Source organism: Mastomys coucha, unplaced genomic scaffold (genome assembly GCF_008632895.1).
Source record: "Mastomys coucha isolate ucsf_1 unplaced genomic scaffold, UCSF_Mcou_1 pScaffold22, whole genome shotgun sequence".
Taxonomy (NCBI): domain Eukaryota; kingdom Metazoa; phylum Chordata; class Mammalia; order Rodentia; family Muridae; genus Mastomys; species Mastomys coucha.
This window is the reverse complement of record NW_022196905.1, coordinates 129,608,981-129,620,539: the sequence shown is the minus strand read 5'-3', so window position 1 is coordinate 129,620,539 and position 11,559 is coordinate 129,608,981.

Genomic DNA, 11,559 nt, shown 5'->3' with positions numbered 1-11,559 from the left:
CTTTAAAAAGAGTAAAGAGCTCAGTAGATTATTAATGCACAAGTCTGAGTGCACTTTTGAGGGCATTTGCATAAATAATTAAATCACGAGGGTTCAGACCCAGTGAATGAATTATTTAAGAGAATTAAAAGCATATGTTTGAACAAAAAGACAAGCAGAAAAATGCATAGGAATTATGTCTGCCTTAGTCCATTTTTTTTTAAATTGCTATTGCAGAACACTGGCGATGGGGGGTTGATTTTGAAGGTGTACTTTGGCCCACAGTTGCGAAGCTAGGAATCGCCAAGGAGTGGTGTCAGTACACTTAGTTTCTGACAAGGACCCAGTGTGGGCAAGCATTGGCACCTCATTCATTCCCACAGCTCAGTGCTGACAAGGTACTCATTTCTCAGTGAATGTCAATTGTCTCATTGTTGCTAGAGCACCGTGCCCTAGATGATTGTGTTCTGAAATGTCATCTGCTGCTGACCTAGGTCACCATCCTCTGTGTCTCCATTGGGCACCGCAGCCTCTACCCACAATGTCTAGGCAGTCTTATCTAACTTCCTCTGTCCCCTGCAAGCAAGAGTTTCCACATTTGTGGCTTTCTTATGTTGGGCTTTGGGGGTGGAGTATCATAGGAACAAAAAAAAAAATAAAGCAACACATGTACAAATACACACACACACACACACACACACACACACACACACACGGGGATGGAGGGAGAGCCACAGAGAGAGTGTGTAATGGAAAACTATTATAGCCAGAGTTAACAGGCTCGGCTTCTTCACTTGTCCCAGTATCCCAATTACAGGAATGAATAATGTTGAAAATTGGAGCAAGATTTACAATTCACTTATTTGTGTGTTTGTATGTATCACATCTGATGGTGCATATATGTGTGTATGCGTGTGGAGGCCTGAGGGCAACCCCAAGTGTCATTCCTTTATCACCATCATCCACCTTAAGTATGTGCATGCACACATGAGTGTAGTACCTGCAGGGGCCACAAGAGGGCATCAGATCTCCTGGCACTGGAGGTACAGATGGTTGTGAGCCAGCTGAGGTGGTTGTGAGCCAGTTGATGTGGGTGTGGTTGCTGGGAATTGAACTCAGGACCTCTGGAAGAGCAAGCAGCCAGTGCTTTTAACCACTGAGCCATCTCTCCAGCCATATTTTTTTTTATCATATCTATCTATCCATCCATCATGAGGTGTGTGTGTGTGTGTGTGTGTGTGTGTGTGTTGTGTTATGTTGCTATACACACTGCTATTTGGCTATGGAGGCCAGAGGACAATTTCAGGAGTAACTTTTTCCTTCTACCAGGTGGGTCGAGGGGATGGAACTTCAATTGTCCAGCTTGATGGCAAGCGCCCTCACGGAGCTATGTTTTCAGCCCACTTAAGAAAAAAATGCAACGTGTAAACTTTATTTAACAACGTTAAGAGGAAAAGTCCAAGGCATACTTATGAAAAAAAAAAAAAAAAACTGGGTTGAGAAGATGATTCTCTATCCAGAGGGCAGATTTCTACTCCCACATGGTGACTCACGGCCATCCAGGAATTGACCTCATCGGGCTTCTCTATCCAGAGGGCAGAGTTTCCACTCCCACATGGTGTGACTCACGGCCATCTGTAACTCACAGCCATCCAGGACGTCCAATACCTCATTGGGCCTCCGTAGGCATCGGGTACCACATGATGCACAGACATAAATGTTATAAAATACACAAAAACAAAATAAAGTTAAAAAAGAAGTACTATGTATAAGACGTCTGAGAAGACGGGTGACCTTTGTAGAGGAAAGCCGTGCTGGGGAGCTCTTGGTTCATCCAAAGATCCTGCCTCGGGTAATGGTCTAATCTCCTTTCCTTTGCTGTGACAAAACATTCTGAACAAAAGCATTTAGCTGGTGTTCTCTAAAGAAACAGAACTGATAGAATGAACACATGTTTAAAGGGGGATTTCCTAGAGTCTATTACTGGATGTAGTCCAGGTATACAATGACTGTCCCATGGAAAGGCCACGAATCTGTAGTTTCTCATTGCGTGACCTTGGCTGTCCCTGTCCCAATCAGGTGCTGGAAGACTGGAATCTGAAGGTGACTCTAATCTCTACGAAGGATAGATGACTGTGCCAGCCAGAGTGAGGACAAGCGAGCAAACTTCCTCCTCCTCCTTCTGCTTTTTTTTTGTTGTTTTTTAAAGATTTATTTATTTTATGTATATGAGTACACCATTGCTCTCCTCAGATGCAGTAGAAGAGGGCATCAGAGCTCATTACAGATGGTTGTGAGACACCATGTGGTTGCTGGGAATTGAACTCAGGATCTCTGGAAGAGCAGTCAGTGCTCTTAACCGCTGAGCCATCTCTCTAGCAAGCCCTCCCCCAACCCCTGCAAACTTCCTCCTTTTGTGGGCTGCCACCAGAAGGTGTTCCCAGATCTAGGGTGGCTCTTCCTGCTTCAAATAATCTGATTAAGAAAATCTCTCTCAGAAGTATCCAGCAACCTGGGCATTAGTTGATCTCAAAATTTAGTTTTAGCAATGCATGGTCATCCACAATGTAAAAATATTAAATGGGGAATTCTAGAAACAAAAGTTTATAATTTAGCTGGGCAGTTGTCAATCATGCCTTTAATCCCAGCACTGAGGCAGCAGAGATAGATAGATCTCTTAATTCGAGGCCAGCCTGGTCTATAGAGAGAGCTCCAGGACAGCCAGCCTATGCAGAGAAACCCTGTCTGGAAAGAAAAACAGCAACAACAACAACAACGAAAACCCCACAACAGCAAAAGGAAACAGGCTGGGAAGGCCATGAGGAGCAAGCCACTGAGCAGCTCTCCTCCATGGCCTCTGAAGACTCCTGCCTCTGACTACCTTCCCTGCTTCAGCTCCTGCTCTGATTTCCTCAGTGATGGAGATGACCTGAGTTAAAAGGTTAAATTAACCTTGTCCTTCCCATGATGCCCTTGGTCGTGGCATTTATCACATCCACAGAAGCCTTACACAGAGCCAGAGTGTCCACGGTGTGTATGCTATCCACTGTGTCATAGTCACCTGTCTTGGGTATCAGAGTGAGTTACAGTCTCTGAACTCGTAACTGCTCTCATTAATGTGCAAAACACAATAGAGAGCAAGAGACTACTTAGAGCTTCAGAGGTTTCAGATCATTGTCACTGGGAACATGTGGCAGAGGGGAACTGAAAGAATTCTGGAGCTCAGTTGCCCTCCTTTTTACTTTTCTTTTTTTTCTTTTCTTCTTTCCTTTCTTCCTTCCTTCCTTTTTTTTTTTTTTTTTTTTTTTTTTTTTTTTTTTTTTTTTTTTAGATTTTAATTTTCTCATAGACACATTTTACGTTTAAACTAAAAAATTTTTTCGAGATAAGATCTTACCATGTAGTCCTGTCTAGCCTGGAATTCACTATACATATACATACATACATACATACATTCACACACACACACACACACCAGACTGGCCTCAAACTCACAAAGATCTGTCGGGAGTAGCATATTTTGGTGTATTGTATGAAGGTGTGTCTCTGTCCTTCCTCACCTGCCTAAGGTATTCTCTGACTGGCTTTAATAAAGAGCTGACAGCCTATAGCTAGGCAAGAAAGGGAAGGCAAGACTTGGGGGCAGAGAGAGGGTCACTGTGAGAAGTATCAGGCAGGGAGTTGGGGATTTGCCAGCTGGACAGGAAAGAAGTCAGTCATACCAGGACTGAGTGAGAGGTAATTAGCCACGTGGCAAACACGGATTAGAATAAACGGGTTAATTAAGTTATATGAGCTAATTGGGAGGTAGCAAGCTAAGGCCTAACTTTCATAAATAAATAAGTACAAGTCTCCATATCATTAATCAGGAGCTGATAGGTGGAGACAGTCAGGTTTCTATCAAGATCCTCTTGCCTCTACCTTCTGGGATTAAAGGCGTGTGCCATCATGCCTGGATTACTTTTTAAAATGGTCATTACATTTATTTATTTTGTGCACATATGCACATGTGTGAGTGTTCAAGTATGTGTACGTGTGTGCACCATGATGCACGTGTGGAGGACGGAGAACAACCTTCTGGGGTCAGTTCTCTCCTTCCCCCATGTGGTGCCCAGGAATTGAACTCAGTTCCTCACACTTGCCAGCAAGCGTCTTCCCTCTCTGGGCTGTCTCACCAGCATTTTTTTTAATCCTGTCCCTACTTCCAGCCGGTAGGATGAGGCCATGGGAACACAGGGGCAGGGGGTGTCCCCACTTCAGTCAGTTCTCTCTGGAAAGAGAGACACAGCTCAAGTAAGTCTCTCCAGTCTCCCCAGGTAATTCAAGATCACCCAGTTAACCGTGAGGACTCACCATCATGGCTTTGCATTCCCCGTGTGCACAGAACCCTTATGGTACTTAATGTCACCCAAAATCGCAAAGCAGAGATGCTGAGTTTTATCCCAACGCATTGTCATAATGTTTCTATTTTTGCTAATAATGTTACTGATCTCTTTCTGTGCTGGGGAAGAAAGGAACTGGGACAAGTACTGTGCTAGACAATCTGACAACCAAGAGAAGTGTTAAAGAACGGCAGGGTGGGTACATACATTCAGGCAAAACATACATGTATTTTTTTTTTTTTTCGGTTTTTCGAGACAGGGTTTCTCTGTATAGCCCTCACTGTCCTGGAACTAGCTCTATAGACCAGACTGGCCTCAAATTCAGAAATCACCTGCCTCTGCCTACTGAGTGCTGGAATTAAAGGTGGGCACCATCATCACCACCTCCACCACCACCAGGCGAACATTTCTAATTTTAATAAAAAGGATTCTTGGGCTGGAGATGTAGCTCAATGGTTGAGTGTTTGTCCCCCACTGCTGCATAAATTAAGCATGGTGGCACAATTCCTGGAATCTCTTAGCACTCAGGTGGTTGAGATGAGAGGATCAGATGTCCAAGGCCATCCTTGGTTATACAGCAAGTTCAAAGCTAGCCTACGCTACATGAGACTCTGCCTCAGAAAGAAAGAAAGACAGAAAGAGAGAAAGAGAGAGAGGAAGAAAGAAAGAGAGAGAGAAAGAGAGAAAGAGAGAGAGGAAGAAAGAAAGAAAGATGAACAAGCTCCTGATAATTAAATTTAAAATCATGTTCTTAAACTGGTCATGGTTGTCCATGTACTAAATCCCAGCACTTGGGAGGCAGAGGCAGGAGGATCTCTGTGAGTTTGATACCAGCCTGGTCTACGTAGCATTTCAGGACTACATAGAGTGAACCTGTCTTTTTTTTTTTTTTTTTTTTTTTTGGTTTTTCAAGACAAGGTTTCTCTGTGTAGCTGTGGCTGTCCTGGAACTCATTCTGTAGACCAGGCTGGCCTCGAACTCAGAAATCCGCTTGCCTCTATCTCCCAAGTGTTGGGATTAAAGGCATGCGCCACCACCGCCTGGCTGAGAGACCCTGTCTTAAGAGGTGTTTTTATGTTTGTTTGTTATGTCTTTTTAAAACCATGTTCTTTGGGCAGATAGTAGCAACTTTACCTCAAGGTTCTTCTATTTCCATGACCCAATGCTGGCAAGAGGTTCCTGTTTCTCTGTGATTGAATGAGTATTGTGAGCTCGGAAAGTCATATTACGACTTGGTATAGAATCTGCTGTAGTTCAATGCAATTCACAACTTCCAGAGAAACAGACCTCAGATGCTCTTCCAACCACAACTGAATTTCACTTCCCCGCCTCTTTTTTTTTTTTTGTTTTTTTTTTTGTTTTTTGAGACAGGGTTTCTCTGTGTAACCCTGAGTGTCCTCGAACTCACTCTGTAGACCAGGCTGGCCTCGAACTCAGAAATCCACCTGCCTCTGCCTCCCAAATGCTGGGATTAAATGTGTCTGTCACCACTGCCCCGCTCCTGCCTCTTCTGATAACCAGGATTTAGAAGATATTTCTACTGTGAGTATACATTCTTCTCTCGGATCTTCAGGTGCCTGATGGGCAACCAGACCACAAGATGCAACCTTGGCATCCATGTTTATACCTCCATGTTTATACCTCCCCCTTTATTACTTCAAACTCTGGATCAAATCCCAATGTGACTTTGTGCAGAGACATACCAAGCATTTCAGCAGTATTTACCTAAAGCTAGCCATTCTCTGGGGCTAAGGCTGGGGCATGGCTCAGTGTGTAGAGCACTTGCCTGGCATGCGCGAAGCCCTGGGTTCCATTCCTGGCACTGCAGGAGGAGGTGCACACCTGTGATCCTGCACTTGGGAGCTGGAGGACAGAGCGCAAAGTCGACCTTATCAACATAGGGAATTCAAGGCTGGTCTGAGTGTTTCAACCTCTCTGTTCCCCCAAGAAACAAAACCCTGTCAACATAAGGCTGATTTGCCAAAATGTGTCTAATCTCATTACTTCCCTTTTTAGGCTGAAGTTGAGAGAAAGATGGAGATTTGCCTGAGTTACAAACACATGGCAGTCAAGAGCATCTGCCATGAGCTTTTGCAACGTTTTGTTCAAAACCATCAGTGTGGCATCATTGCCCCCACAACAAATGTAGATCCCAGGCATCGCTCCCAAATCGCCCCATTTTATCCCAGTAACATACATGTTCATGTCCTTGGTCATCCAACCTGATGATTGTTCCCATTCCAGCACTTGGGAGGCAGAGGCAGGCAGATCTCTGAGAGTTTGATCTCTGGATCTCTGGTCTACATAGTAAGTTCCAGGACAGCCTGAGCTACATATTGAGACCCTGTTTTGAACAAACAAAACAAAGCAAACAAATGAAAAAGCTGGGTATGGGGGCATGTGCTTGTAATTCCAGAGCTGGAAGGCAGAGACAGGCAAATAAATCCCTGAGACTGACTTATCAGCCAGCCTAGATGAAATGCTGAGTTCCAGGTCAGTACAGGACCTCGGCTCAAAGAAAGAAAGAGAAGGAGGAAGAGAGGGAAGGAGGAAGGGAGGGAGGCAGAAAGGGAGGGAAGGAGGGAGGGAAGAAGAAGAAGAGGGAGAAAGAAGAAGAAAGAGGAAAAAGATTGGAAGGAAGGAAGAGAGGAAGGAGAAGGGAAGAAAGAAAAGATGCATGGTATCTAAGATATGATGCCTGGCTGGGCAATGGTGGTGCACGCCTTGAGCCCCAGCACTCAGGAAGCAAAGGCAGGTAGATCTGTGAGTTTGAGGCCAGCCTGGTCTACAGAGTAAGTCCCAGGACAGCCATGGTTACACAGAGAAACTCTGTCTTGAAAAACAAACAAGCAAACAAACAAAAAAGATATGATACCTGTGTTTTTCTCTGGCAACAGCATGCTCACATACACATGCACACACACACACACACACACACACACCTGAGCTGGTATGAATCTGCACACATCTGCATTTATGTGCGCACATGTGTGTCGATGAAGACTGCTTGGGCAGGAAGGTGGTTCAGTGGGGCAGCGGTTATCGTGCAAGTATAAGACCTTGTGTTTGGATCCCCTGAACCTGAGTAGCCCAGGCCTGTGACCTCCCATGGTAAGATGAGAGGCAGATATAGAGGAATTCTTGGAAGTTTTCAGGTCAGCTAGTACAGACCAGCAAGCAACGAGAGACCCTGCCTCAAACAAGGTAGGGGGTGAGACCTGATACCAAAGGTAACCTTTGACCTCCACATATGTGCCTGTAACTCACATGACATATACCAAGGAGAAAAAGACAATACATATGCTTGCTTCTTGTCTCTGGTTTTGTTCTTTCCCCACAACCCCCCAATATTCCTATATTTCTCATCATTCAGCCCTTCCATAGAGCCTTTGCAGTGAGTCCATGGGGACCTGACCCACTGGACAACCTAGAACTCCTCCCTGGGAGACTCCATGTAGTGATGTAGTGCCACAGAACTGAGCTATGTCCTAGTCCAGGTTTCTCTCTCTCTCTCTCTTTCTCTCTCTCTCTTTCTCTCTCTCTCTCTCTCTCTCTCTCTCATTTTTGTTATTGTTGTTTGTTTATTTTTTGAGACAGGGTTTCTCTGTGTAGCCCTTGTCCTGGAACTCTCAAGTACTGGGATTAAAGGTGTATACTACAATTGTCCTGTGTCCCAGTCACCTATTTCTTCATATATATATATGCATGTATACATACATATGTACATATATACATACATACATACACACACACACACACACACACACACACACATATATATTAGAAAATCAGTGAAGCTATTTGTCACCTATAAGACATGTCACACTCTCTGCCAGGCAGTGGTGGCGCACGCCTTTAATCCCAGCACTTGGGAGGCAGAGGCAGGCAGATTTCTGAGTTCAAGTCCAGCCTGGTCTACAGAGTTCCAGGACAGCCAGAGCTTATACAGAAAAACCCTGCCTGGAAAAACAAAAAAACAAAAAAACAAAAAAAAAGTCACACTTACCACACTACCCATACTGGAGATGGGAGAAAGCTGTTTTGGGTGTAGTGTTTCTAGTGCTTATGTGGGGGGGGGGGTGTCTCTAAATGCTTTGTTACATTTATGTGTAGGCATGAGAACATCTTTTGGGAGTCAAGTCTCCTTCCAGTATGTGATTCCTGGAGATGAAACTCAAGATGTCAAGCTTGGTGACAAGAAGGCTAGCCTGGTCTACAAAGTGAGTTCCAGGACAGCCAGGGATACACAGAGAAACCCTGTCTCGAAAAACCAAGAGAGAGAGAGAGAGAGAGAGAGAGAGAGAGAGAGAGAGAGAGAGAGAAATAGACATTGTACATTATAATTGGAGATATTAGTACAGCTCCCCCTATAACTGAGAAAACCATGATGAAGGCCCAGAGAGGGATTGGTGGATAAAGTAGGGGGTGTTTTATTTTTTTGAAGGTGCCCAGCTATTTCTCTCTCTCTCTTTTTTTTTATAAAGAGTTATTGTAGGCAACCGCTTGGACGATAAAATCCAAGATGGCGCGGGTTCCCGATACACTGTAGCAATAGACGATTCCACTGCACATGCACCCCTCCCAAGCGGGTGTATGCTAATGAGGGTTTGCCGGGGAACCAATCCAGGAGGACTTGGCAGCTCAAGCTCGGGTATATAAGGGGCTGTCTCCAGCCATTCCACGCCACTCCACAGAAGCAAGCAGACCTGCAGCACCTAGGAAGAAGAAGAAAAAGAAGAAAGAAGAACGAAGAAGAAGCAGCAGCAGCAACATCAAGAAGAGCCAAGAAGAGCCGTGCCATCAAGAAGAGCTGTGACACTTAAGAACCTAGGAGAGCTGTAATACCTAGGTATCAAAAAGAGCTGTAACACCTGGGCATCTAGGAGAGCTGTAACACAAAAAAAGAAGCCATGTATTCACACACTCATCTCTGCATCTGAAGAACTAAAAGCCATGTTTATAGTTGCCTTACTCTTTTTCCTGTCCACCATGGTGTGAGCAGCTTCCTCCTCCACCTACTCCAACACCCATGATCTGCTTTACTTCAGGCTCAGCAAAGCTTTCTACAGAATTAGCTCCAGCCTTAGCTTTTCTTATCGTAGAGAAGAGATACAAGCTGGGTGTCCAGTACCTCAGAGACCAGGTATGATGGTGCATGCTGGGATCCCAGCACTTGGGAAGTAGAGACAAGAGGATTAGAAGTCCAGGTTTGAGGACAGTTTCATGTTCACTGTGAGCATCTCTTTCCAAAACCCATTAAGGACTTCAAATCTGTAACTTGGAATCATGCTAGAAATATTTGCATCACGGGAACAGTGAACACTACTACCATAAGAGCTTTCTCTATAAAGCCAGTTGAAAAATATTTATCATTACCTCACCAGCCTATTTCAACTTTCTATCAACCAAGACCTATCCAGGCATTTGCCAGTAATTTTTTGTGGTGTAGTATAAACGTAACTTTTATTCACCAGAGGTAATTGTTGTCTCAGAGGCTTACTGTTGAATAAGCAGTAATAAGAGCAGAATAGCTCTTTCTGAAATCTGGCTGTCTGGTTTAGCTCAGCTGTTCTGGCCCAAACTCCTCTCGAGACTGACTGATTCAAACTGGCTTCTCTCAGCCTCTGACTGAATTGTTCTGCTGGGCCTCAGACTGAATTGCTCTGTTTGGGCTCAAACTAACTCTGGCACTCTGTTCTAATCTTCTGGCTTCTTCTCATTTTCTGGCTTGTTCTGTTTTCACCTGCAACCTGTCTCTGTAAAACTGTCTGGTAAAACTCCCTTCTCTCTCTCTCTCTCTCTCTCTCTCTCTCTCTCTCTCTCTCTCTCTCTCTCTCTCTCCATGCTGCTCTCTTAAGTCACCTGTCTTTCCTTGTGTGAGTTGAGTATATCCTATTTCTGACTGATTCATGACTTTGTCTGCCCCTCAATTAGATGTCACCTTCAAACATGACTACATCCTTCTACAAACTAGCTTTGCCTTTATTGCTTGGGATTAAAGGTGTGTACTAATTGCAGCTGTATTGCAAGGTCTGTATTGTAGCTAGGGGGATTAAAAGTGTGTCATTCCAGCTGGATCTCACAGACCTAGAAGATCTTTGGATGTGATCCCTTGCAAGAATGGTCATGTTGCTGGGTTAAAATTCCTCTACAGTATTGTAATTGTTTTTTTTTTCCAACAGGGTCTCACATACCCCAGCATTGCCTTGAATTTAGCATGTAGCTACAGATGACCCTCTTGTTCCTGCTTCCCAATTTTCTAGGATTTTGGATACTCAAATGTTGAAGAACTTTAAGCAATGACATTCCAGTTGTGTTTGGAGCAGACACTGTGGGACACTGGGTGATGAAGGACCACACTTTCTGCCCCTAATCTCCCAAACTCATCTCTTCTCTCATTTCCTAGAAGCTCTATTCTCTGTTCTTCTGTTTTCTGCCATGCCTGTCCCAAAGTACCCCGATTACTCTTTCTTGTCCCTTCCTGAAGCTTCTTGAATCTCTCCCTGCTTCCAAAGAGCCCTTTGTACTTGGAGGCACATGGCATCCTAATTAATGTTTACTGCTCACAGGCACAGAGCCAGGAACTCAATAAACAGCAGTCCATTCGTTGCCCCTCTGGACATCTCTCTGGATAACATCAAGGCTGGCAGATCCAGGATCTGGAGCGTCCCTGTTTGACCCTGCTGTGTAGACTTTAACATGCTATGTGTCCATTGCTTATGTATGTGTTTGTTTTCCCAGTGGACTTCAAGGTCTTGCTACGGTATTGTGTCTGAAATGGGTGCTTCAGGTCCAGGCTTCGTGGGAGCACTTGTAATCCTAGCATTTAGGAGGCTGAGGTGGAGGAGTGCGAGCTCCAGGCCAGATTGGGTTACATAATGAGACCTTGTATCAAAAATAGAGAGGAGAGTGGGGGGGTGGGGGGGAGAGGAACAGACAGAGCGGGAAGGAAAGAGAAAGGAGACAAAAAGAAAGCTTTTCTATCGGCCATCGGCCATCTTTATTTAGTACTCACAGCCAACTGCTGCTAAGAAGCAGACTTTCTGGAATGACCCTCATGAGGAAGATCATTGCACTCAAGGGACATTCGCACGCCTTTAATCCCAGCACTTGGGAAGCAGAAGCAGGCGAATTTCTGAGTTCAAGGCCAGCCTGGTCTACAGAGTGAGTTCCAGGACAGCCACGGCTACACAGAGAA